General features: G+C 46.3%; 1 protein-coding gene across 18 annotated transcripts in view; it reads right to left on the bottom strand.

Moving 5' to 3' along the window:
- The window catches only part of INPP4A (inositol polyphosphate-4-phosphatase type I A), a 134893-nt gene that overhangs the window by 97634 nt on the left and 9500 nt on the right, over positions 1-27759 (bottom strand). Inside the window, exon 1 of one of the 18 annotated variants that reach the window (XM_072768042.1) lies at positions 17737-17916. The exons of 16 other annotated variants lie outside the window; for them this stretch is intronic. The gene's annotated coding sequence lies outside the window, so the exon portion shown is untranslated. Of the gene's footprint in view, positions 1-17736; positions 17917-27759 lie in introns of those variants that run through there. One more of the 18 variants, XM_072768038.1, reaches the window with a different exon arrangement.

Consider the following 27759-nt stretch of genomic DNA (forward strand, 5'->3'; position numbering starts at 1 on the left):
AGGACTGAATGAGTCAGAGAGCTGCGTCTTCCTCAGCTGTTCCCACCCCAGCCTCCCACTCTCCCCTCTACTGCGGCACCCTCTTCACAGCTGTGTCGGTGACCAACAAAAAGGTCAGAAGAGAGATCACCACCATTTGGTGCAAGGGGGTGTGTGTGTGTGTGTGTGTGTGTGTGTGTGTGTGTGTGTGTGTGTGTGTGTGTGTGTGTGTGTGTGTGTGTAACTCAACACCTGCCTACAGTTAACTCAGAATCTGGGCTGAGGGCTGCCCTACCCCCACTGTGACCGGTAGTGCAGCAGAGCCAGGTGGAAAGCCACTCTGCAGCCGGCCACCTCTGCTCTGGAATCCCTCAGACTCTTGGACAAATGACCCAGCCCTCGATCAGCAGACAAGAAACGGAATGTTGTAAAAGCTCCCCTGGACACAGAGACATCCTGAGTCTGGACCGAGCAGGTCCTGCCACGAGAACGGAGGCCTTCACCAAAACCAGTCTGTTCAGCTGGCCTGAGGCTGTCCTCTTGGGTGGGAGGGAGGACACTGGGACTTAAACACAGTGTGCATGGAACAGGAAAAGGAAATACCCACAAATTAAAAAGTACACCCTATTTTAGCACTAAACACATATCCCTCTCACACAGAGCAATGTCCAAAATAGTCCAGCCTATTTTAAGGAGATCAAAGGAGTTTCTAAATGGGCTACAAAGCCAGCCTAGAGTCTGGAAGATTAGGGCTGCATAATAACCTAGGGTTAGAGGCTGCAGATGGTGTTTAACCACCTCCTACTCCAGCCTATTTAAGGCCCAAGAGACTGGGACCCCTAAGAGCTAAACTGGCTGCTCTAGTCCTCCTGGCTCAAATTCCATCCTCCACCTCTGATCTTTCCTCCCATACAGGGGCTCAGGCCACAGGAGTCAGAGGAGTCTGCAGCCTGTCCTCCCTCACCACTGTGGTCTCCTGGGCAGGAGAGCACTCCTCCATAAATCGTCATAGGTGGGGGATGGGGAGCAGGGTGTGGTGGAGGGAGAAAGCCTCTGCTTGTCAGCCAGACTTTGGGCTGAAGAGAGTCAGTCACTCTTGGAGGGACTATGACTACCAAGGTCTTACTCTCTTACAAAGGGAGGGAAGCTCCCTCAACACCAACATTGTGTCCTGGGTGATGGCCAGCCCAAACAGCTCAAGATTTGCTGGAACTGAGGCCCTGGTTAAACCTTTCTTGTTAGGCTGTGGTCTGCGAACAGTGTTGAGTACCCTAGAGAAAGGCTGCAAGCAAAGATGCCCCTAGATTGGGGAACAGGGCTTGAAGCAGTCACTGAGACCATGGTTTCCCCAGCTCAAGCAGGATGACCAGAACATGCCACCACACCTGCTCATGACAAAAGGTGAAGGGTGTGCTGATGTGGGCACCTGAAGGAGGCAAGATGGCAGACGGAGGGGTGGGGCATGCCTCCTATCCCTGGAAGGGGGCCTGCCCCACAGTCAGGAGCACAGTCTGAAGCCAGATCATCTGTGTTCCAATCCTTGCTTTGCCACTCACCAGGCTAGGCGTAACGGGCACTAACTGGCTCAACCTCCTACTCCTCAGTTTCCCTGTCTGAAACTGGCCAAAGAAGCATCTACTTTGGCTGTTGCAAGGACATTATAATTTCATCCCCACAAACTATGAGGCACACAAAAAGCTACTTAAGTGTTTGCTGCTACTCATTATTACTATCACTACTACCAAGGCCATGTGACACTCCCAAATCCCTGTTGACACTTCCATCCATTCAGAAATAAGGGTTCTGGAAGCACTTGTGCCAACCCACTAGATCAAGACAACAGGGAAGGGGCTGAAAGTACCCAGAGAACAGAGAAAACTTACAACAGGAAATAAGGCCTTGATGAAGGTCGATAAATCTATTAAAAGAACCCATTAAAAACCTGGCTAGAAAAGAATGGGTCAGAGGGCCCTGTGAGAATTTCTACCCTGGCAACCTGGAACTCAGAGGGAGGTGGGCCCCACTCTACTCTGGCGCTGGGGAGGTGTCCTGGAACCCCACCCTCAGCAGAATTCAGCCTCCAGACATTTCCTCCCTGCACACACCCAGGGCTGGGCCACAGTGCTTTGGTGACTCCAGGGTGGGGGACTGGAAACCCGGGGGCAGAGGTGGGGGTTAGGGTGAGGGTGCTGCTTGTCCCCACAATAAAGGGTGTGACCCAGCTGGAGATAGTTCCTGCCCCGAGGTGCTCCTCAGACAAGCAGGGCAACCTCCTGTCAATGTGGAAGGGTGTTTGGACTGAAGCCAGTCGAGTGTGTGTGTATACAGAACCTTAGAGCCCAGGTGCCGGTGGCACTGATGCGTGCGGCCCAGCGATGCCTGACCAGGAGGCTGGGGTTACCTAGCCCTGAATAAGCAAAATTCAAATTCTAGGAACCATCAAGACTCAAATCTTTAAAAGCTTTCTGCAATCTTGATTAAAAAAAAAAAAGTTTCCTATGGTATGAATCTTCATTATCCTATGTGCCCATTCTAATTAAATTCTTTCAAAAGTTTTGAGATTTAAAAAAAAAAAATTCAGGTGGCAAGTCTGACTCATTTTATTAAGGAGAAAAACGTGGGCAAAACCTCATGGCAAGGCAGGCTTGTTACCACAAAGCCATTCCACCATCAAATCTTGACTACTCGTGGGTGGGTTAAACGTGTGGATTCGCCTTTGGGAAACCATGAGAAGGTTTCTGTGGGAAAAAATTAAAACCATGATAACTGCACTCTACGGTTATTTGCAACTGCTGGCAACAGAGGGGGACACACAGGGCACACTCCATAAATCCTCCTGCTACAGAAGCAGGCCCTTCCCCACCGTGAAGAAAGCTGTTCCCTTCCTCCCGGAACCCCCACCCCAGTAAGGAAACAGGGAGCCCAGAGTGGGCTGCTGGGTTCACCCCCACGCCACACAGCCCTGTCTGCCACAGCTATAACCATTTTTGGTCATGCAATCGAACACTGACACTTTAAAGCAGAAAAGCAATATATCTGTAATAGTCCAATGTGCTAAATTTTACATATAACTTTTCCCAGATTAAACTCCTTTTGCACTACGTTTTGATTCCTTCTGTGTCACCTGTGATTTTGCTTTATCCAAGGCCCAGCCTCCCTCTCCAACCTCTTCTGCTTTCCTGGTTGATCAAGAATTGAGTTTCAACAGCTGGGGAGAGAGAGGATTTGTACTTGAAGTACCGCCCACCCGGTTTTAGAAGGCTCTCTGTAACCTGGAGATCCAACAGGGCTAACTAACTCTCTGACTTAAATGAAATCCCTTCCAGGGCTCTCTCAGCACACAGGGGATGCGCTCCAGAGCCCTTCACCCGGCATGGACCATCCACCTCTCTGAGAAAGCAGTTTCTCTCTGGCTTTCACGTACACATCTCCATGCCTTTACTCTGGTCTCCTCTCCATCTAGAATGCCCTTCCTGTTCTTGTGGGCTTGGGCTTGACAATTCCTACTCATGCTTGCCCAGTTTAAATAACAGTTCCTCTGTGAAGCTTCTCCCACACCCAGGCAGAAATACCCTCTGCTCTTTATGACACAGCCCTCCCTATAGCCATAAAGAAAAACACCTTTAATACACTCTAAATCCCCATCTCCTGCGAACTCCTCAAGGGAAGGGACTGAGTCATCTCCATCTTTAACCCTTTAGTGTTCAGCACAGAGCTGACCCATGGAAGCAGCCCCAAACAAGCTTTTATTAAATGATTAAATGACTAAGAAACATAATTTTTTTTATCTCTAGTGCACCAGACAGGTTCAGTACATAAGAAAAATTATTTGGAAGTGCTTTTTATCGATAAAATAGATGTTTTCTTAAAAGCCATGACTCTAAAGTAATGAAACCAATTTTTCTGCTCTTCACTTAGGCTGATGTCAATGGCAATGTGCAAAGAGAGTCTATGAACTGCTAGGGACAAGGCAAACTGCCCGAGTGGTGGCACTCTAGGCCACGACTGGTTGAATGGGTCTACAGGCTCCTAGTACCTTACAGAATACAAGAAGGCTAAGACCTGGGGTCAGGAGCCTGGTTTGGATCTCAGCTGTCACTCACCAGCCAGGAGACAGTAGTCAGGCCAGTTATCTGCTCCAACCCTCAATGATATCTGTGGAGTGAGTGAACAGTGACATGGCACCAGTCAGGGCTCATCTCACCCCAAGCTCTTCAGAGCACAGAACACCAAGATTTCTAAGGGATTTCCATGTTGCAAAGAACACAACACACCTCTAATTACCTTGGAGGATATCCTGGTGTGTAGGAGTCCTGCTTAAAAAAATAAAACCTGCCACAGACCTACCAAGCACCTAGAAGGATGCGAGATAGCCCTCAACTGCTCTGCCATGGACACCAAAATCCAACTCAGCCACAGGTTGATCTTGAGGCCAGCAAGGTAATATTAGATACTATTAATACAAAGAGAGAATAAAGAGACTAAAAGCCACAGTGATTTCATAACCCATGTGTATGGCTTTCCACATAAGCCTAAATTAATGCATGTTTTCAAAGAAAGAGGACCCAGAATCATACATATCTATATATGACAGACCATCTCCAAGAGCATGCACAAAAATGCTGGTCCTGCTGGTGGCCTCTGGAGAGCAGAACTGGAAGACAAGACAGAAGCCATGATTTTTGTCTCTATACCTGTAATTTTTGAGTGATGCCACAAGTAAGGAACACCGTCATAGTATGTAACTATTTAAGACATGTAATAGCCTCAAATAAGTTTTGAAACTGTCCCCCAGTGAATAAATTGTATCTTTCCCAGTATCATAAATATTAACTCTCAAACGTTTCATTCCACTTCCTGGTGAAGTGGGAAGTCAAGATATTTAAGACCCAGATCAGCTTTTTAATGCAGTGTGACCTTGGGCAGGCATTTAACAAAAGTTGTCACTTTCAGCTTCTGAGAAACAAGTAAACTACGCCTCTCTGTTTCCAGGGGAGACTAGACAGACAAAAAGCACCCCATGCACTACGCAAATAGGAGCTGTTGACCCTCCTGGACCTGAGAAGGACAGATGAAGAATGAGTGGATGAACACAGGGAAGGTGGGACGGTCAGTGGGCCAGGAGGACACTCCAAGGTGCAAGGTGTCACAGGCACCCACTGATTCACCAAAGCTCAAGAGGCAGCAACTAGCCTTGCAGCCATGACCTGGCCTCGGTGCTGCTGCTGTGTACATACACACCACTGACCCTTCTGCTCTGGACAGGTTTTGGAGGAATTGTCAGGGGCTGCTGGGTTCCAGTACAGCTGTGTATGTTGTACCCTCCTCCCCTGATGAAGGACCCCACTCGTGGCTCCTACTTATCACTGCCAACAGCCCCCAGCTCTTTACTGATGTCCAGAGGGGAGGGGGGTATGGACAGAAACAGAAAAAATAGAATCACAAAGAATTCTATTTTCTCATTGGAGAAGCCATGGCCCAGGTGATACTCTTGGTTCCCCACACACTCCTGTGGGGCACAGAGGAGGGACAAGGACAGGTAGTTCTCAAACACAAGCTCAGTACTGATGCCAGAGTCAGTGGGGCCTCCTCAGCACTTTCAACATCACACAAGGTGGTCCCCACTTAAGTCAGCCTGCACCCCGGCCAGACCCTCCAACAGTTTGCCTGGCATGGGGTGGAAATGCAGATCTATAACCTGATCTCCACGTGCTGTGACTTCAGCCACACAGGGGTTCTTGGGCACTCCTGGGGGCTGAGGGGTCTGAGGCAAATCCACTAATAGGGCCAACAACATGCTGAGAGCGTCAACGTTTATGGGATATTGGGGGTGGGGTGGGGAAGAAAATTGCAGATCCCCGGGCTAAGCATTTCAAACCTGCAGTCCACTCACCAAACACTGAGCTTGTCCCTGATTCCCAAAAGCTCAACCTGGGGTTTAGCCTCTGAGAAACAGCAGATTCACAAGCCTAATGTCCAAAAGCACCATCATCCACACCTTCATCCGCAAGACTTTAAACCTCTCAGATGGCCTAATAAGAATATTCCAAATGTGACGAGATACCACAGAAATCTTAAGTTAAAAAAAAATGCACATAACATACTCCCACCTATTATATATTTTGATTCTACATTTTCTCCTGAAAGCTTAGTGAGATTGCCAAGTTTAAAGAAAAAAAAAAAAAGCTTTTCAAAGTTCAAATATTTCTTTTTAACCCAACAAAGGCATTCATCTTTTCCTCCTACACAAAATGGCTGTAAAATAACGAAACAGTGTCTCTCATGGGGCTTAGGTCAGGACATTATTCAATTGGCCATCTGCAGTGGAGCTATAGACACACATATGCACACATCTAACACTCATGGCTAAATCTGTTTTATTTTTTAAAAGATTTTATTTATTTATTCATGAGAGACAGAGAGAGAGAGAAGCAGATATAGGCAGAGGGAAAAGCAGACTCCCCATGGGGAGCCCGATGCAGGACTCGATCCTAGGACCCTGGGATCATAACCTGAGCCAAAGACAGACACTCAACCACTAAGCCACCCAGGTGCCCTGCTAACACTGTTTTAATGTGACCTCCAATCAAAAGTTTGCCCAAATCATTCTGGTTTCTGATACTACGGATTGAATGGGTTATAGCAAGAGGGAAATGCATATTGAAACCTATTTAAAGAAGACCCGTGAAGGTTTCCTTGGAAATGTCTTTCAGCTCCTCCTGCAGCCTGGCCCTGCACCACACCTGACCAGAGGCAACATCCAAAGAAGTGACCACCCAATCGACCACCACCTCTTCCACAATCCTGGAATCACACTTCTTTCCTTCTGCTCCTTAAGTGCCTGGCCAAGAAGGGAGAAACACCCCATCAACTCTCCTTGCATGGGCCCAGGGTGCTGGGTTCCAGTTCCCGCCATGCTTTCCAATGGAGGGGAAGGGAAGGGTTGTCCACTTGGGGACAGACCTACCAGGCAGGCCCTCAGTTCCCTTAGAGCTCAGAGCTTGTGGCAGGTGAGCTTCCTGCTCCCCTTTATGCAGTGGGTGTGTACAGGCATGCAAGGCTCCTGTCAGGAGGCATCCAGATGGAGGTCATGAGTTCAGGAGACATTCAGAGTGGGGCACGCCTGTGTTTCATCAGCCCCCACCCTACTCCCCCACCATGCCCCCAAGTCCAGAGCTGGGCTCCTTAAAATCCAAGGACATGACAAGGCAAAAAGTAGGATTCTAGAACCTCAAGAAGTGAAAAGGAAAGGAAAAAAGAAAAGGTTGAGGAAAGTCTTAGTGGCAGTCACAAATCCTATGTGAGGCAGTGGGTCTGATACAGAACCTGCCAGATGGGTTAATGCCTCACAGCCTCAGCCCATGTGTTACTCCTTTATGTGTTTAAGAGGAACACAATCTTAATAATCAATGCCATTAAGAAGACTTTGTGGCTGTAATTCCTAAGTTCCTAACGAGAAATAAAGTAGCCTTTGCTATCAAGAAGCAAGTGGGCCTTCCCTGTAGTCGTCCCCCTCACTCTCCCTCACCAGACCAGGCACTTGGCTACACTACAGGAGGCCTGCTGCAAATATGCCCCCACCCTATTGCTGGGGATCTGTAAACAGCTGCCAGTGCATCGGTATCATGAGGGTCTCATCCTGTGCCAATGCTGTGGTTCTAAAGCACCCAGGGTGAGTGCCCAAGCCATCGTGGAAGAGACTGCTAGGGTAAACAGGGGGTGGGGGAATTGTAATTCTAAACAGAGTTGTCACGATGGGCCTTACTAAGAAGGTGACATTTGAGCAGAGACCCAAGGAAGCTATGAGAGCAAGAAAGCCATATGGGTATCTAGGGGAAGAGATGGCAGGCAGAAGGCAAGCCAGGGCAACCTGCCTGAAGCTAGAATAGGGACAGTAGGAGGAGAGAGCGTAGAGGCAGGGGGTGGTGGCGGGGGAGTTAGGGGGATGCCCTGTGGGGCCTCATGACCATGGCTTCACATCCATGAGAAGTTCTGAGGGTTCTGAACAGAGGTGTGAACTCATGTGATTTTGCTCTGAAAAGTCCTCTGGCTGCTCCACTAGAAAGTGCCCAAGCAGGGGCAAGAGCAGCAGGAAGGGCAGACGCCCTGCAGATGGTGCAGAACTGAAGGCAAAGGTGAAGGCACAGGGAAAGGAGACGCATGTGTTCGGCAGGTGGAGCCAGCAGGACTTCCTGACAGATGATACAGAAAGGGAAGGGCTGTCAAGGACACTTCTGAGGCTTCACCGAACAGCTAAGCAACACAAGAGTGTGTGGTGATTTGCTGAGGTGAGGAAGAGCGGGTGAGCATGAGAATGAGTCTGGTCTGGGACACATCACGTGTGAGGTGCTTACTGTGAGGAAGGCAGTGGATACAAGAGCCTGGAGTCCAGGGGAGATGTCTAGACTGGAGCAGTGCACTGCTGAACTGGCTGCCTGGAGGAGGTAAGTAAGCCACCAGAGGGGACGACAGCACTAGAGAAGGGAGCAGAGCAAAGGTCCCACCCAGGACTGGGTCCCAAAGGTATCAGGGAGTAGAGGAGAAACTAGGCCAGCAGACTGAGTGAAGCAGGAGAGCAATCCAAAGTGAGGAGTTCTGGGACCTGTCAGGAGAATGTTTCAGGGACATGGGAGGAAGTGAGAGGCCACCGAAGAATGAAGCCTGGGGACTGGCCACTGCTGGGGACAGGGAGCGGTGTATGAGAGGCTGGCCTCAGAACACGTGAGTGGCACCCATGCTAGTGGGTGGTACACACAAGTGCAATCCAGGCTGCTGGAAGCAAGACCAGCAGCAGGGAGTGGGGTGAGGTGATGTAGAGACAAGAGGTTGAAATGACCATTTAGGACAGGGCTCAGCCAAATCCTGCCCAACATTTGTTTTTGGAGAGTTTTAATGGGACATGGCTGCATCCAATTGTTTCCCTAGTGTCTATGGTGGCTTTCACACCATCACAGCAGAGCTGGGTGGTGCTGCCACAGAGCCTGTATGGCCCACAAAGCCTAAAATATTATCTGGCTCTTTCCAGAAAAAGATGGCCAACCCCTGCCCTGGGCTAGGACAGTGGGGAAATATGCTCCGGGTGCCAAGTGGTCCCTAACAACGCTTTGTGGTTATGAAGTAGAGACCTGTCAACGTGGTTGTGTCCTCTCTAGCCACAGGCCACTGAGTCGAGATGCACCTAAAACCAGGGCGTGGTTTCAGCAAGTGAGTTGTCAAGTGAGATGGGCCAGGGGCCTGTTCTGTAATCATCAGCCACTACCACCACGAAGCCATCCCCAGTGCCAGGCAGAGTACACCGCACCGGTACCCGTGGTCTCGTTTTACTTTCTAGCCTGAGACACTGGAAGACTGAGACTCAGGACGTAAGAGACTGGCTCAGCACAGCCACAGGGATTCAAAACAAGCTGGCCCAGTGCAGAAGCCCAAGTTCCAAAGCCCCAGGGCCTAATTGCTCCACTCCAACTGCACCTCAGAATCATCTAATGGAAAGGTGACAAATGCCAATGCTGGCCCTACCTCCACATTACTTTACTGGGGGGTAGGGGGTGGAAGCAGCCTTCCATGTTTCTCGAAAGCCCCCAGCTGAGTGTAATATGCTGCCGTGGTGGAGAAAGTTGCAGCACTGTCTGGGTCCCTCCCTAACCCCCAGAACTTCCTCTCCCCAGATTGTTTACAGGTGTTCTGCAGGGCTGGCTCCTCTGCCATCTCAGCCACCACCTCCAGAGGCATCCTCAAAGCCTGGGAGTTCCTAGTGACAGGGGTCTGTGATGACAAGAGGTCCCTCCTGCCCTCAATGTCCAGGCATGACCCCTGCAACTGGTCTTAGCTGAATTTATGGTCCCCTTGTGAACCCATGAAGGGTTATAGACTTCAAATCTTCAGCTTCAAGGGTGTGTTGTTTCCTAGTGCCTGGGTAGCTAAGTTGGTTAGGCGTCTGACTCTTGGTTTCACCTTGGGTCGTTATCTCAGGGTAATAACATCAAGCCCCGAGTCGGGCTCCATGCCCAGTGGGGACACTCCTTGGGATTCTCTTCCTTCCATCTCAGTCTCTCTCAAATAAAAATATTTTTTATTTAATTTTTTAAAATTCAAATTCAATTAATTAACATGTAATGTAGTCTGGGTTTCAGAGGTAGAGGTCAGTGACTCATCAGTCTTATATAACACCCAGTGCTCATTACATCACGTGCCCTCCTCAATGTCCATCACCCAGTTACCCCATCAACACACCTCCCCCCTCCAGTGACCCTCAGTTAGTTTCCCATTATTAAGAGTCTCTCATGGTTTGTCTCCCTCTCTGATTTTGTCTTGTTTTATTTTTTACTCTCTTCCCCTATGATCCTGTTTTGTTTCTTAAATTCCACATGAGTGAGATCATATGATAATTGTCTCTCTCTGATCGACTTATTTTACTTAGCATAATAACCTCTAGTTCCATCCACATCATTGCAAATGGCAAGATTTCATTTTTTGCTGGCTCGGTAGTATTCCATTGTGTGTGTGTGCATTGTGTGTGTGTGTGTCCACACACACACACACACACACACATATACCATATCTTCTTTATCCATTCATCTGTTGATGGACATCTGGGCTCTTTCCATAGTTTGGCTATTGTGGACATTGCTGCTATGAACATTGGGGTGCAGGTGCCCCTTTGGATCACTATATCTGTATCTTTGGGGTAAATACTCAGTAGTGCAATTGCTGGGTCATAGGGTAGCTCCAATTTCAACTTTTTGAGGAACCTCCATACTGTTTTCCAGAGTGGCTGCACCAGCTTGCATTCCCACCAACAGTATATGAGGGTTCCCCTTTCTCTGCATCCTTGCCAACATCTGTCATTTCCTGACTTCTTAATTTTAGCCATTCTGACTGGTGTGAGGTGCTATCTCATTGTGGTTTTGATTTGTACTTCCCTGATGTGGAGTGACATGGAGTATTTTTTTCATGTGTTTCTTCGCCATTTGTATGTCTTCTTTGGAGAAATGTCTGTTCATGTCTTCTCCCCATTTCTTGATTGGGTTATTTGTTCTCTGGATGTTGAGTTTGATAAGTTCCTTACAGGTTTTAGATACTAGCCCTTTATCTGATGTCATTTGCAAATACCTTCTCCTATTCTGCCGGTTGTCTTTTGGTTTTGCCAACTTTTTCCTTTGCTGTGCAAAAGCCTTTTATCTTGATGAAGTCCCAATAGTTCATTTTTGTCTGTTTCCCTTGCCTTTGGAGATGTGTCTAGTAAGAAGTTGCTCTGGCTGAGGTCACAAAGGTTGCTGCCTGTTTTCTCCTCTAGGATTTTGATGGATTCCTGTCTCACATTGAGGTCTTTCATCCATTTTGAATCTATTTTTGTGTATGGTGTGAGAAAATGGTTCAGTTTCATTCTTCTTCATGTGGCTGCCCAATTTTCCCAACACTATTTGTTGAAGAGACTATCTTCTTTCCATTGGATATTCTTTCTTGCTTTGTCAAAGATTAGTTGACCATAGAGTTGATAGTCCATTTCTGGGTTCTCTGTTCCACTGATCTATGCATCTGTTTTTGTGCTAGTACCACCATACTATCTTCACAATTACAGCTTTGTAACAGAGCTTGAAGTCCGGAATTGCAATGCCTCCAGTTTTGGTTTTCTTTTTCAACATTCTTTGGCTCTTCGGGGTCTTTTCTGGTTCCATACAAATTTTAGGATTTGTTCCAACTCTATGAAATAAATTGATGGTATTTTGGTAGGGACTGCACTGAATGTTTAGATTGCTTTAGGTAGCATATACATTATAACAATACTTGTTCTTCCAAACTATGAGCATGGAATGTTTTTCCATTTCTTTGTGTTTTCCTCAATTTCTCTCATGAGCACTCTACGGTTATCTGAGTACAGATCCTTTGCCTCTTTGGTTATGTTTATTCCTAGGTATCTTATGGCTATGGGTGCAATTGTAAATGGGACTGACTCCTTAATTTCTTTCCTCTGTCTCATTGTTGATATATAGAAATACAACTGATTTCTGTGCATTGACTTTATATCCTGCCACATTGCTAAATTGCTATATGAGTTCTAGCAAGTTTGGGTTGGGAGTCTTTTGGGTTTTCCATATAGAGTATCATGTCATCTACAAAGAGTAAGAGTTTGACTTCTTCTTTGCCAATTTGGATGGCTTTAACTACTTTTTGTTTCTGATTGCTGAGGCAGGCTAGGATGTCTAGTACTATGTTGAATAGCAGTGGTGATAGTGGACATCCCTGCCATGTTCCTGACCTTAAGGGAAAAGCTCTCAGTTTTTCCCCATTGAGAATGATCTTCTCCCATCCAAGAACTAACCAGGTCTGACTCTGCTTAGCTTCTGGAATCAGACAAGATCGGGCACATTCAGGGTGATATGGCAAGGTGGTGTAGATATAGATATAAATATAGATATAGATATAGATATAGATATAGATATATAGATATAGATATAGATACACACACACAAACACAATGGAATATTACTCAGCCATTAAAAATGGCAAATACCGACCATTTGCTTCAACATGGATAGAACTGGAGGGTATTATGCTGAGTAAAGTAAGTCAATCAGAGAAGGACAAACATTATATGGTCTCATTCATTCAGGGAATAAAAAAAATAGTGAAAGGGATTTTAGGGGAAAGGAGAGTAAATGAGTGGGAAATATCAGTAAGGGTGATGGAACATGAGAGACTCCTAACTCTGGGAAATGAACAAGGGGCAGTGGAAGGGGAGGTGGGCAGGGGGACGGGGTGACTGGGTGACGGGCACTGAGGGGGGTACTTGACGGGATGAGCACTGGCTGTTATGCTATATGTTGGCAAATTGAACTCCAATAAAAAAATATTTTAAAAAAAAGAGAATGATATTCTCCGTGGGCCTTTGGTTTATGGCTTTCTTTTTTTTTATTAATGGTAATTATTATCACAAATTTTATACAATCGATGTTACATTAGAATTTCTAGCATGAATAACTACATGAAATATGCATCTATTATAATGCAGATTTTCTTGTATTTACTAACAATGTAAAATGCAAAATTATTCAAATTCCCAAGTGGCTGTAGCTGAGGTGAAATATAAACACATTTATTCTTCAAATTATCTTAAATTCATAGGTGCTGCGTTTTACAACCACAAAAACCGATTCCTGTATCTCAAACTTCAATTTCAGTCTACCGATTTTACAGAGAAAAATCCTGAGGCAAAGAGATGTTTTATGTATGACCTGCCTTGAGTCACACTCCTGACTAGGTCTTCCAACTTTGGGCTCTTGGTCCAGTGCTCTTGCCACCATGCTTCCCGAGAAATCTTTATTACAAAATTATCAGGAAAGATAAGGACATCAAATAGCCAGAAAGTGCTGATTCTGACATGGACCAAGCGAGAGCTTAAGCTATAGATCACTGCTGACTCATGACAGTAGCTAATGGTTTGCCCAGGTGCTTGGAGACTTTGGTTTATGGCTTTCAAGAGTGTGTTGTTTCAGGGCACCTGGATGGCTCAGTTGGTTAGCCGTCCAACTCTTGGTTTCGGCTCAGGTCATGATCTTGGGGTCATGACATCAAGCCCCAAGTTGGGCTCCATGCTCAGCGATATCGCTCCTTGTGATTCTCTTCCTTCCCTCTCCCTCTGCCTCTCTCTCAAATAAAAATAAATATATATATTTTAAAAGGGTGTGTGTTGTTTCTCCTTCACAAACTGAAGGCTGGGTTCAGGCTCAAGACCAACAAAAAAGAAATGCCACAGATCTCAGGACCAAAAATGTGACCCACCAGCCTTACCTCACATGGTATAACTCTGGTATGGGTCTTATTTCCCTCCCTTCCTTTATTATACTTCCCTGATGGCACCTTCAGATTTTCTATTCTCTTTACTGAGATATCAAAATTGGGGTATCTCACCTCCTTACTATAAAACCTCAATGTTTTACTATTCCACTTATTTAGGGCAATCACATATTAAGTTAGTTCATGGTTTCATTGCATTGGAAAGTGAACAAAGCATTATCACTGAGAAATATTTTAAAACTCAGTTCTGGAATTCCACAAAGATGAGGTTGAACTTCTGGGCAGTTCAATCAATAGGCTGCATTCCTAAAGCCCATTTATAAGTTATACAGAACCTAGAGAATAATTCTTTTCATATAAAATTACCTTTAAGATGATATTTAAGTTTCTAAGCAAATAGGCAAATGCTTTTTTAACTCATTTGGCTTTTGCTATTTTAAAATAAGGAAAATGCTGATACAAGAAAAATCAAGTGTGTATTTCCACATGCATATATACAAGAAAATCAAATATGAATGTATGTGTGCCGGGTATATGCAAAAACATCTTCTGTTACTTAAGAAAAAGAAGCTTTAGGGCAGCCCAGGTGGCTCAGCAGTTTAGTGCTGCCTTCGGCCCAGGGCCTGATCCTGGAGACTTGGGATCAAGTCCCACGTCGGGCTCCCTGCATGGAGCCTGCTTCTCCCTCTGCCTGTGTCTCTTCAGTCTCTCTCTCTGTCACTCATGAATAAATAAATAAAAATCAGAAAGAAAGAAAGAAAGAAAGAAAGAAAGAAAGAAAGAAAGAAAGAAAGAAAGAGAAGGAAGGAAGGAAGGAAGGAAGGAAGGAAGGAAGGAAGGAAGGAAGGAAGGAAGGAAGGAAGGAAGGAAAGAAAGAAAGAAAGAAAGAAAGAAAGAAAGAAAGAAAGAAAGAAAGAAAGAAAGAGAAAGAAAGAAAGAAAAAGAAGCTTTATATCAAACACTCAAATACTATCCATGGAGATTGAGAAGAGACTTTCTGCTCATTTCCAAGAGTGGAGGACACCAATGATGCTGCGTCTCTACTGAACCTGACACAATACATGGTGGGGGTTGGTCACTAACATTGCAGGTTCTTAGTCTTAACTGGTAACACAGACAGGCAAAGGAGAAAGGAGATAAGCAAATGGAGAGATCAAGGAAACAGAGTGGTGACTGATAAATAGATGAAAGAGAAGGTGGGGAATGTAAGCATGGGCTCTGGGCATCCAGGGAGAAAACAAATCAACTCTGTCTCCCCGGCTCTACTCAAAGAGGCTGAGTCCAAAAGTCTGGCTTGCTCCCTCAATGACTGCCAGAACATATGCAAGTGTGAGACAAGTATTTAAAAGAGAGATGAAAATAAAACTGTGGGTCCCCATCAAAAAGCATGCAGACAGACACTGTCACCTCCTGTCAGCAGGAGGTTGGCACTTCCTTGCTGCTGTGCATTTGGTGGCTGATCTATCACTGAGCAAGGCCTACCTGACTTAAGTAAGGGTGAGTAAGGGGCTTTGTGTACAGAAAGACCTGTGACTCCTGCTCTGCCACTGACCAGCTGGGTAATTTAACTTCTCTGCAGCCCAATTCTCTCATCCACAAGATGGGAGGATAGACAAAAATCCATGAGGGTCTTATAAGAATTAATCAAAATGATGCACATGGAGACAGAGCACAGTGATTAGCACTCAGCAAGGCTCCACTAGTCCTAGTGGCTTCTAATCGTGACAGGGAATATGTGTCACCCCACCTGAGCCAACAGGCCCTGGTGCACAGTGAGTGCTCAACAAGGTTAGCTTAAAAAACACAACAAGAAAGGGGCCTCCCTGAACATCTGGGAAAAGGCAGGAACAAGACTTGTGGGGGACCAGCATACAGACTAAGCAAGGTGGGCAGAGCTGGATGTGGAGCCAAGTGACCAAAGGGAGGTCAGAGCCCTGGATGCCAGGCTGCTGGGCAGAAGCCAGGGCTACACCCACCTGAGCAGGGGGCTCAGTGTAGAGAGGAAGTAGGACACAGGCTCCACTCTGGGGAAGGAGCTAACTGGGCCCAGGGAGTTATCGGGGACTCTGAACTGCCACTGAGGTGGATGCAGGAAGGAGAATGAGCTGAAGATATGTATCAGACTCAGGAACATGAATTACTGTCAATTTTCACATTATTTGTAACATATAAATATTAACAAATATGTGATACACATGTATGTTCACATTCATATCAAGGCAACTTTCCTCAGTCCGCAATAGTGGAATGACTTTTCAAATGTCTGTCCTCTGGCTCCCCAGCCCCCAACCCAGGGCAAGAATAGTATGTTCTGTTTGCTATTCTTTCCCTTCTGCCTTCCAGACTGTTGGGCACAAGTAGGTATCCAACTGACGTTTGTCCTATCAATGAGTCAACTATTTACACATCTCCCAATGCACTGTTTCTTTCAGGGATTAACACCGTCAGTGCTACATGTCACCTGGCCTTCTTCAGGTGACTTCTCCCTGGCTGGGACTGGGAACTCACACTGAATAAGGACTCAGCATGCATGCCTTTGTTGGGACATCCATGCTGGGCCATTTCACCCATGGGATACCAACTAATTTTCACCAGGTTGTTCTATCATCAACATACAGATGAGAACAAGGCTGCCCAAAACCATCCCAGCCACAGTGAAACAAATTCATTCTTTCAACAAACATGTCCCTAACAAGTTGCAGCCCATGGCACCTGACCGCAAAGCTCTTATTTTTTTCAAACCAAGGTAACAACATAGGAAAATGACAGGGCTTATCTATTTATCAAGAGCATTTCCAGCAACATCACAAAATGGCCCCTACTGCAGAGGGAGAGAGAAAAAAGAACCATGGCCACCCAAGAGCTGCTCAGCCTCTCCAGCCTTGGCTTCCTCACACATCCCCTGAATGTCTTCTGAAGGCTGATGTGGGATACCATATCCCATAAGTGGGGCAAGTAATGGGGATGTCCACATTCTAATCCCTGGAACCTACGAGTATTATTTCACAGATGAATTAACTAAAGATATTTGCAGATGTAATTAACTGAAGATCCTGAGATAGGAAGATTGTCCTGGATTACATGGGTGGGCCCTAATTCCAATCTTAAACGCCCTTATAAGAAGGAGGCTAAGGAGATTTCAGACAGAAGAAAGCCATGAAACAGAGGCAGAAAGAAGTCACAGAGAAGATACTATACAGCTGGCACTGAAGATGGGGGGTTGGGGGTCAGGAGCCAAGGAATGCCAGCAGCCATGGGAAGCCGGACAAAGCAAGGAATGGTCTATCTTCTAACATCTGCCAGCCCTTGGCTCTCTGCAGAAAGGCCTCACAGCTTGGATGTGTCCCGCTGAATCCTGCATAGGGGCTGGTAAACAGCCTCTTCCCTAACACTACTGGGGAGAGCACAGCACTGCTAAACCCTTGGTTTGGACCCTGTGATACCGATTTTAGACTGCTAGCCCCCAGAACTGTGAAAGAATAAATTTCTGTTGGTTTTAGCCACCAAGTCTGCAAGAATTTGCTACAGCAGCCCTAGGAAACTAATACAAGGGATTAAATGAGAACTGCATGTGAAGCAATCAGCAAGGCGCCCAGCAGAGTAGAAACTAAAACAATCACAAACACTGAAGGATGGTCTGTGCCATCCTCCCTGGACCACCAGCCAGTCTCCACAAGTGGTGTGAAGAGCTACAGCCTTATGCTGCAATTATCCTGCTTCCATTAAAAAAACACCTTCATATTTATTGCTTCTCTCAATTGCATCCCAAAGGGAGTTTCCCGGGCTATGCAAGGACTCTTAGCTCCTGCCATATAAGTACAATACTGTCACAGACATTTGTCTTAAACACCTCATACAATTATTAACTCAGATATCCATATGGCTAGCTTTACTGATGTCACATCTCACAGACTAGACCCTCCTGGCCTTAGGGGTCATGAGCTGTCATCAGGGCCCTCTTACCTTGAATAAACACAGCACGAGAACTTCACAGGGCCATCGCCCACAGCAATAGGCCCTGCAGTTGGTGTGGGGCCGAGAACTCTGCCCTGCCAGGGCCAGCCCAGAAGAGCCAGCTGGGCAAGCAAAAGACAGGGCGGTTAACGTCTGGCCCTCTGACCTCTTCTTTTCATTTCTACAGCCCTGGCACCGTGCACCCCCACACTTGGTTTTCCTTCTTGAGGGTTGAGTCCCAGTGTCGAAATGCAAAATGTGCAACAATTCCACTTCCTCTGCTCTTAGCAGCCTCCTCCTGGGCTCTGTGTGGAGGAGGCCCCGTGATCCTGACAGCTCTTTGGCCTCCTCTCTGCCCCCATAAAGTTTCAGAGTCAGGACTGCGCTGCCCCAGGACCCTGCCACCCTGACTTGGGCCTGCCCAAGCATACCTTCCACCAGGCCAAGCAGCCCTTAGCCACAAAGGCACTCAGGGTGGAGCCAGAAAACCTCAAAAGTATTTTAGAGAAAATATGAACAAAAAGAAGAAGCCCATTCACTTCCTGAAAGCAGTCATCTGCTGGCCCCAGAGCTGCCTTCTTTGCTCCCATCTTCTCTGATCTCCTGCAATAGCTGGGCTTACCCAGCAGAGACCAGGGCCCTGAACTGGTTGACAGCTAACAGGGCAGAAAGAAGACAGCACTATATAAAGACTGAGCTATGGCCGGAAGAAAGACCCACCTCGTGCTCCTCGGCCACTGACACTGCACACAGCTGACCCCAGGGGCTATCATCTAACATCTGCCAGCCCTTGGCTCCCCCCACAGAGGCATCACAGCTTGGATGCATCCTGCTGAATCCTGCCCAGGGGCTGGTAAGCAGCCTCAAAGACATATATACCTAGAAACCCTCTGGGGGTGGGCTACCATCAAGTCCCGCTCTCTGGAGCATCCCCAGAGCCAGTGTGGCAATGGTCACTTCATGTGTCCCCGAAATCTACAGAAGTGAATGCTAACAAGTGGGCATGCTCCAAGGAGCCCACCACGACCCCTCCCAGATGTCCTCCACCTGTACAATGTTGCCACAGGGAGTAACTGCACACCCACTTCACTGTGGTGAACTACCAGGACTGTCTTCCAGAGTGAGAAGCTGACAAGGACCATCCAACATGACTCCAAGACGTATTTACAATGCCTGTGTCCAGGTTGCTCACTTCCCTCTCAGATACACTGCCTGGTGATGGGAGCAACCGATATGCTGGATGGGAATGGCCAGAACCAGCCCCAGCCTGACACTGCCACAACTAGAAGTCTGCTCCATTCCACAAGCACAATGCATTCCCAGTCCTGGCTGTCTGATACATCACTCCAGAACCATCTGCAGCACCTCTGGTAGCTTGGATCTGCGATGGGCCCCACAAAGTCCCTTAGAGCCACTGTTCTTAAAGCTGGGGTCAAAGGTGTCCTTGACTAGCCTTGTTCAGGATGCTATAGATTGATTTAAAAGAATTAGAATTCTTTAGAATTCTAATTAGAATTAAAGGTAATATTTTAAAGAAGAATATCTTATAAACAGTAATATCTAACCATTAGCAGCCCTTCACTCTCCAAAGAAAAAGTTATAGCCCAGATGAAAATCACAATCAATGGGGGAGGAACTTCCAAATGTCACCTAACCTCACACTCTCCTTCCAGCCATGGCAATACTCAATCCATACCTGAGAACTAGAGGGTGCACAGAGGGTGGGGAGAAGAGCCTCTTTCAAAGAGCTAACACAGTAGTGCCCAGCACAGGCAGGGAACAGACTACCATGCTCGAGAATGTTGGTTAAAGCCTGGCAGGGGAATGCTGTACAGCTGGGCAAAACAAAGAGAAACTCTTTGCAGTAAGTACCCAGACACAGTAAGGGGAGATGGTGAGGGGTACAGTGGACGTGGAATGTGATACTGCGGGCGTGAAAAAAAATTTTTTCTGTGTACATACATAAGTCTGCTGGCATATATGGAATATCTTGGGAAGAACACAGAAAAAACACATGGCATTAGTGTCTCCAGAGAGGAAACCTGCGTGGCTGGATCTGCATGGCTGGGGTAGGAGGCAGACTTTACCATATATCCTGCTATACCTTATAATTTGTTAACCATGAACAGGTATGCCTATTGTGAAACATAACATAAAATGTTCTCAAATATGTCATAAAGCTAAATACAAAGAGGTTTTGAGGACTCCCACCAAGTAACATTAATGTATTATAGCCACTAACAAGAGGGTAGAGGTTTTAAAGGGGTGCTTCTCTAGGTCAATATCACCTCCAGCAGGTAAGGAAATCTTTAAGGCTGCACCTGCTACTAGAAATAATATCCATCACCTTGCCCCTGCCAGCGTCTCTCGCTCTCTGCTCTTCACTTCCCTCTTCCCCAGCCTTGCTCTTCCATCATGTTTTTCTCCCTGACTACATCACCACATTATATGGCACAGTAACATTTATGCTCCCAGCCCCAGAGTCACAAACTGTTGGAGGAGGAGAGTGTTTTAGCACAACCACTACCAACCTCTCTCCCCCAGCCACTGGCCAAAAGGCTTGACTATGTTTTCTGTCTACACTGCACTGCTTTGTGAAGACCCTACAAGGTCATAGGAGAGCGTGTGTCTGTGGAGGAGGTAGGGGCAACTGAAGCTGTTTCACTGCAGGGAGAAGACCCTGACACAATTAATATTTGTTTCTAGAAACCCCTATTTCTACAGTTCTCCTTCTCACAGCCGGCCCAGTTTTCACAGGTGGTCTAGAATATCCTTCCCTAATCCTATTTCATTTCTATCATTTCACAGACACGGCTCCCCGGCCATCATGGTGAGTTCTGGGGGCCTTGTATCTGGGCCCAGTGAGCTGCAGTGCCCATGCCACTGAACAGAAATGAGGGAGTCCATCTTGGCCCACAAACCTGGCTAGAGTACAGGTACGGTTATAAAAACTATTACCATTTAAGCAAGGGTCTCCTCAAACCCTTAAAAAGACTCTGGAATTGCTTTTGTCATTTAAAATAATGATATAGGGATCCCTGGGTGGTGTAGCAGTTTAGCGCCTGCCTTTGGCCCAGGGCGCGATCCTGGAGACCCAGGATCGAATCCCACGTCGGGCTCCCGGTGCATGGAGCCTGCTTCTCCCTCTGCCTATGTCTCTGCCTCTCTCTCTCTCTCTCTGTGTGACTATCATAAATAAAATAAAATTAAAAAAAATAAAATAAAATAAAATAATGATATAAGCAAAACAGACAAGGTTTTTAAAAAGTCTGAAAAAGCTCCTGTGCGGGATGAAGTCCCAAACTTTAAAGGGCCTGATGGACCTTGAGCCCCTCAGTGAGCTGAGGCTGCCTCTCCTCAGCCTCCTTCCTGATGCGTTACCCTCAGTCCTCCCCACACTTTTCTCTTGAAATCCCCAGCTCGAGCTATCGCCCCACTCTTGGCACATAACTCTCCATGAAGTCCTGAGATGTCCCTAAGACCCAAGAAAGGAGGGGGGCAGCCTACTGGGCTTCTCTTTTAGTACTACACTTTCAACCCTGTGCATCGGGAAAAAGGTTAATTAGGTTTAGAGAGAAAAAAAAATCCAAGATGATCAAGCCCAAAGAAGGTGTGGTCCCTTCTCGGAGGAGCAGAAACAGCTGCTAGCTTCCAGCAGCTGGCTGACAGGCCTGTGTGCCAAAGACACCACTGACAGGCCACAGAGAGAACATACCAGGCCCAGGAACACAAGCTGCTAGGTTTGGTTTCACCCTGAGAAGTGACTGGAGGTACAGCTGTGCCACAAGCTGCCATCTCACTTCCCTCTCCTAAGTTAGAATGAACTCCAACTTGACCTCTGGGAAATGGGCTGTCTTCCTGGGACAGGCTGAGGCTTTTCTTACACTTTTGACAATGAAATCATAGCTTTGTTCATTCATTCACTCAAGAAACACTGATTATACACCTATTTTGTACCAGGCTCCGTGGGATACTTGGAGATACAAAGAAAACTGAGCTACTGTTCCTGCCCTGAAGGACATTTGTGTCCTTCAACACCCCAGATCTGTTAGGTTCACTGGGCACGTCTCCAGAGAACTCTCTTCATAAATGTGAATGCCATTGTGGGACACAATGCCCCTCCCCATAAAACACAGTAAAGCAGAATTTAACATTTTAAGTGATTCCTCTAGACTCTTAAGGATTTATTCTCAAGGCACTACACACCAAGGAGGAGAGGGTAAGAGGGCTCCCAAACAGGGGTGCAAGTGAGCCAGGCACTGAGCCCCACACGTGCCAGCCCTTCGGGGTGCCTGGAGTAAATTAGCTCACCTTGGTGCTGTATTCCTTTTGGTGGCCTGGCACTCACCCCCTAATTACACTCCACTGGTGGAACTGTGCATGCACCTGCTCTCTCAGGCCACTCAACTTGGGGGCGCATGTGGTCAAAAGACCCAGGCCAGACAACTGAAGTATCAAGTTCCCCAACACCAAGGGTGAGCACCTGACCCAGGTCCACTTTGTGTCACTCCTTCCTCTGGATAGTCCAGATCTGCACCATCCGTCCATCTTGTATCACAGTGAGCGTCACTCGCACTGGGCAGAGCACAGCTTGAGTGCTGACAATCCTGACCTAGGACTTTATTCTGTGCTTCACATATGTTCCACGTCAGGCATCTCAAGGCCTTTGGTGGTTGCCATCTTGAACTCAGATGCTGCCCAAATGCCTGCTATGTCCCTGGCAAGAGTTACCCGGGCCAGTGGCCGTGTGAAGTGTGCTGACAGCCACCTTCTACAGTCAGTGATATTTCAAGAACTTCTGCCTCGCCTGTACTTTTCTTCTCCACCATACTCCCTTGAGAGTGGGAGATGAAACATGGAAATCAAAACCACTTCCCCCCACCCCCTCCACTGCCAGGGCCTCACTTTCTGCATTCATACTGCAGACTGAGGGTGTCCCAACAGTCTTTGTTTCCCCTGAAAAAGTGCAGCATCTAGCTCTCTGGGGCCAGAAACTCAGCATGGGCACCTGTGGAATAGGAAGACAAGTCCATAACACATGGACCTGCACACCCATGAAGGAAAGTAGTTCCATGAAGTTTGATGGAGACCTCCCTTAAGTAGAACATTTCACTTTCAAAGATGAAAAAAACAAAAAAAACAAAAAAAAAAAACCTATGTTCATACCAAATAAGAACTGATTAGCAAAACAATCTGGAAGAGAAGCAACAGCTCAAGAAGTAACAATTCCTGCTGGGATGTAAGGAAAGGTGTTATGTTCATGCATTGCCTACAGCAGCCACTCCTGGGGTAGAGAAGGTGAGAAAGGGCCATTTGATAACCCTTGCCTTTTTAAAATGTGAAGTTAAAATTTTTTTAAAGGTTTGAAAAAATTACTACAGATTAGCAAATTTTCATTGTTAGTTTTGGAAACACAAAAAGAAATTTCCTCATTTCAGAGGCATGAATTCAGGGTGTTTCTTTGTAAAAATTCTTGAATACGTGCACGTATACACCCCTAAGTCCCAGGGATTCTAGTCAGACAGAAAGCAAAGCATGGCTCCTAAGGGGAGCTCAACTTCCTGCAGCTACTGCCTTGCAAGGTGTGCTTGTGGTACAGAAAAGATGTGTATGCACATGTGCAAGTGGCAGCTGTAAGTACATGCATGAATGGTGTGTGCGAGCACATGAGTGGAGTGTGAGCACACGAGAGGCATGTATGTCGAGCCCATGCACTAGATCATGGTAGAAGGAAAAGGACAAGAACAGCTGGCCCAGCCACCTTTACAAATGCTTACATCCATGTCGATGACAGGCAAAGAATGGCCCAAACTTCTCCTACCCATGCCTATTCCTTGGTCTGATATCTGACCGTTGGAGAGGCTCTCTTGAGTTTAGGAACTGCCAGCATATTTATCCTTCTTAAAATCCAAATGCTTCAGGGCACCTGGGTGGCTCAGTGGTTGAGCATCTGCCTTCAGCTCAGGTTGTGATCCGGGGTCCTGGGATTGAGTCCCGGATCCAGCTCCCTGCAGGGAGTCTGCTTCTCCCCCTGCCTCTGTCTCTGCCCCTCTCTCTCTCTGTCTCTCTCATGAATAACTAAAATCTTAAAAAAAAAACAAAAAAACAAAAAACAAAAAAACAAACCCAAATGCCTCAAAAAGAAGAACACATGCAATTTTACGGACACCTAGAATAAATTGGTTATTAAATCCCTTTCATCCAAAAGACAGTGGACATTTAGGATCACCTTCCTGAAAGGAAAAGCAGGACAAGGAAGGAAAGAGGCAGGATAGAAACACAGACCCAGGTGCTACCCTCAATTCAGCTAGTGAGACTGGCCCTCCCCACACTTTGGGAGGGGACCTGTGGATGGTGGATCAGAGTAGGGAAGGATGAGCCAGCCCTGGAGACCACAGGGGGGTGGGGGTGCAGGGAGAAGCTTACCTGCCTCCTCCCGGACCGCCCCCGCTTCCCACTCAGGGTATCCTGTCCACACAGGTACTTGCCTGAATCTCACATGCTGCCTGAAATTCACCCCCCTACATACAGGCAGCCCTTCCCTCTGGATGCACGCACGGGTCCAGAGGCACCAGAGGGAATACTGGTGGAAAGCAGCTCTGGTCTGTAAGCCTCAGCACTGGCCCTGAGAATTTAATTCAGAACTCTGAGAATTTAAAAATATTTCTGTGTTTTAAATGAGGAAATGAAGGAGGATCGAGTGACCTCTTTCAGCCTCGCAATGTGAAATGAGAAAGGTCTCAAGCACTCAGCTTTTCAGTTAGCTGTCCATGCCTACAGCCTCCCCAGAAGTTTCCAAAAATTCTGCCAACATTTTACCAACAAGCATAAAAACCTTCCAAAAAAGATAACTTGCAGGAAAGATTGCCTCCACTGTCTATTCTTTGCTTCCTCCTTAGTGACAGGCCCAGGACCCTGACGTTTAGTTGGGGTTGTCCGCCTCCCTTGCAGCTAGGTGTGGCCAGGGGTTCGGGGCTTGCCAACAAGACGTACAGACAAATTTGATGATGAGTTCTCTGGAAGTCTGCCTTCCTCCAGTCTGGTGTCTGGAAGACCCATGAGCTGGCTGCACTCTAGCCGCCACGCTAGACAGGAGGCACTGGGCCTTGTCACAGGGAAGGTAGGACACAAGTCCTGACTGTGAGAAACACACGCCTGTCCTGACTAAGCCTCTTTTCCTCTAGATTTTTTTTTTCCTGTTATATGCAGCCAAATGTTAATACTAACAATTTTATCATTCCCCATTTATATCCAATGGTGGAAAATGTCACCATCCTGGAATGCTGAGAGCTAGGGATAGAGGAGGATACTATTTTAGATTTAAGTTCATTAACAATCTCCTTTTTCCAGAAGGAGTCAGGAATGCTTTAAATGAAGCATTCTCAAATTTACCATGGGCTCCAGGCTAGAGTGAGTACATTCTCACCAGACCTTAAAAGCATAATAAAATTCATGGTGTTATAGAGTTACTTTATAAAACAGTTTCTCCCCAATATAATCAACATTTATAATCCTAAAAAAAGGCAACCAACCCTATTTGTAGGCCTCTCTGAGTAGCAAGCTCAAAAAGCTTTAATATACAGAATTCCTGTTTACTGCCCCAACCATTTAATAGCTCAGCTTGTGTATTTAGTGCAGACAAATCTAGGTTATGAGGCAAAAACAGTCCCTGTTTTTATCCTTTCAGTTAGTCCATTAAATGCAGTTCAGAGTCTAAGCCACGGGCTGCTAGGAGTCATGATAAATATGGGTACAATGTTTAACAGTTTACAAAACAGCCAACCTATAGATATATAATGCTGGTCAGACCCTGTGATTCCCAGTTCCGAGGAATGACATGGTGATCACTGCCCTGGCATTTAAGATCTCATCTAATCCTGTTTGGAATGAGTCTGTTCCACTGCAGCTGAAAACTCTGCTATGGAAGGGGCTGAAGCTGTGCTGGCTGTGGTAATGAGGACAGACCTGAACACTGGACAGGGTAGCCTGATGCTTCCTAACAACCAAGTCGGTGTAGGAGTGGTACTGCCATCGTGAAAGTACCCTTTCTCTTTAAGCCAGGCAACCAATCTGCAAAAGGCTTTTCACTGCTTCACAAACTCTGCTGGCTTTTCTTCTGTGACCAACAAGGTTAACTCCTAGCTATATTTGAGATATATAGATATATCCTATATATATTTGAGATATTTGACTACTTAAGGAATGATTAAATAATCAAGTTGAATCAAAATGCAAACACATCTTTCTCCCTCTGGTAAAGTGATTCGAAATACCATCTAGGGTTTTTTTTTTTGTTTTGTTTTTACCATCTAGTTTAAAGGTGCCTACAACAACCATCACAAAATGTGTATCTTAGGAAATCACTGGTATGTTGCCAACTATGTGGAAGACTTTTTGCACTATCAAGTAAGATAGGTTCCTGGTCTTATGGGCTCTGCAGTGTTTCAAGGAGAAAGACAAACAAATGAAGAATGTGACAGCTTCTAGTGATGGAAGCATCCCCAAAATCTGTTCAGGGCTCTTCTTGGAGGGATGGCATTCAGAACAGTTGTATCCATCTGAAGCTCCATCTTCAATTCTTTTTCATCAGTTTATGCTTGAACTAATAACCTTGAATCCACGCACCCTTTGTGTAAAAGGTCAGGAATGGATAACAGGAAATGAAAAGGTCAAAAATAGAGTAAAAGGATGTCAGAAAGGTAGGTGAAGAAGTTAGGGAAGGATATCAAACTGCCAGAAAGACAATCCAGATCTGAACTGCAGTGCATACATTATCAGGGGAAAACATTATGAAGTAAAGTAGCCTCCATCAGTCCACAGAAAATGGGAAAGATTTGAGTGTCACCATAAAACCCATAGCTGTACTAGGGGGGACTATACATACACAAACAGCCTCAGGAGGGAGGTATGGGGAGGGGTCCAGGGAGGAAGAGCCAGGGAAAGGCCCCGGGCACTCTACTTGACCAGGAAGAGTTTAATCTGCATGATATACAGACAGCTTCGACCTCCATGGACATATCTGGGGTATTTTCAGGTTCTCTGGTATTAAGTGTATGTACTTGTATGTACTCTAGGAAGCTGCTGCTGAACCACTGCACAGGAGAGCCAGGAAGTGAATGAGTAGAGGCAGGAGCTTGATTTCCAAGGCCACAGACCAAAAAAGTACTTCCCTAAACACTGTGTCTGTGTGTGTGGCGGGGAGGGGGTCCCCCAATGCCAACTTTACACATGTGGCTCTCAGACGTGATCATGACTCTGCTTCACTGTTGGACTAGTGACCAAGGGAGAAAGAAATGAGGGACTTGTCTTCCCTAGATGAACAAGGAAGGAAGAGGTCAGATTCGGGCAGGATTTTACCAAGTCACTGACAGGTCAGGGGCAAAATCCAAAGGCATGCTTCTCTGCTGCCTTAGGGAACTACCAGTAAGGTGTTTCCCTTAGACCAATGTACTCACCCATCATTCCCTCCTCTTCAGAACCAGAGGAGTAACAATGTTTGGAGGATTCTGGGGTATCTCAACATTTCTTGGCACACAGTCCCATCTTAATTGGGCTCTATTATTGCATTTTATCAGCCATTAGATTATCACCCAATTATATAATGTGATCACTGTTTAACATTTGTATATGCAGAACACAGCCAAAGCAATGAATAAGAAATGTGAAAATATTCAACATCCAATTCACACAATCACAAGTTTTTATGTGCTTTAAAAAAAAAAAAAAAAAAGTGTCAGTAGAAGGCTTAGCTGGGTCAGTGACCACCTCACAAAACTTTATGAACCTGGGCCCCTCCCACTTCCCTGTTCCCCCTCTGCCCACATCCTTCTCTGACCTTTGCTGGCAGTCCCCTCACAGAACCTTCTTCTGCAATATTTCCCCTCAGAGGTACCCTGGGCAGGAGTCAGAGATGGATGTGCTCTAGCCTTTTGAATACATTTTTTTTTTAATGGTTGTTATGCTTTTAATGGAGGGAGATAGAAAGTGCATCAGTGCAAAAGAATGTTTTACATACTTAATAGGATAGTAATT

The sequence above is a fragment of the Canis lupus genome, chromosome 11 (assembly GCF_048164855.1).
Source record: "Canis lupus baileyi chromosome 11, mCanLup2.hap1, whole genome shotgun sequence".
In the NCBI taxonomy this organism is placed as follows: domain Eukaryota; kingdom Metazoa; phylum Chordata; class Mammalia; order Carnivora; family Canidae; genus Canis; species Canis lupus.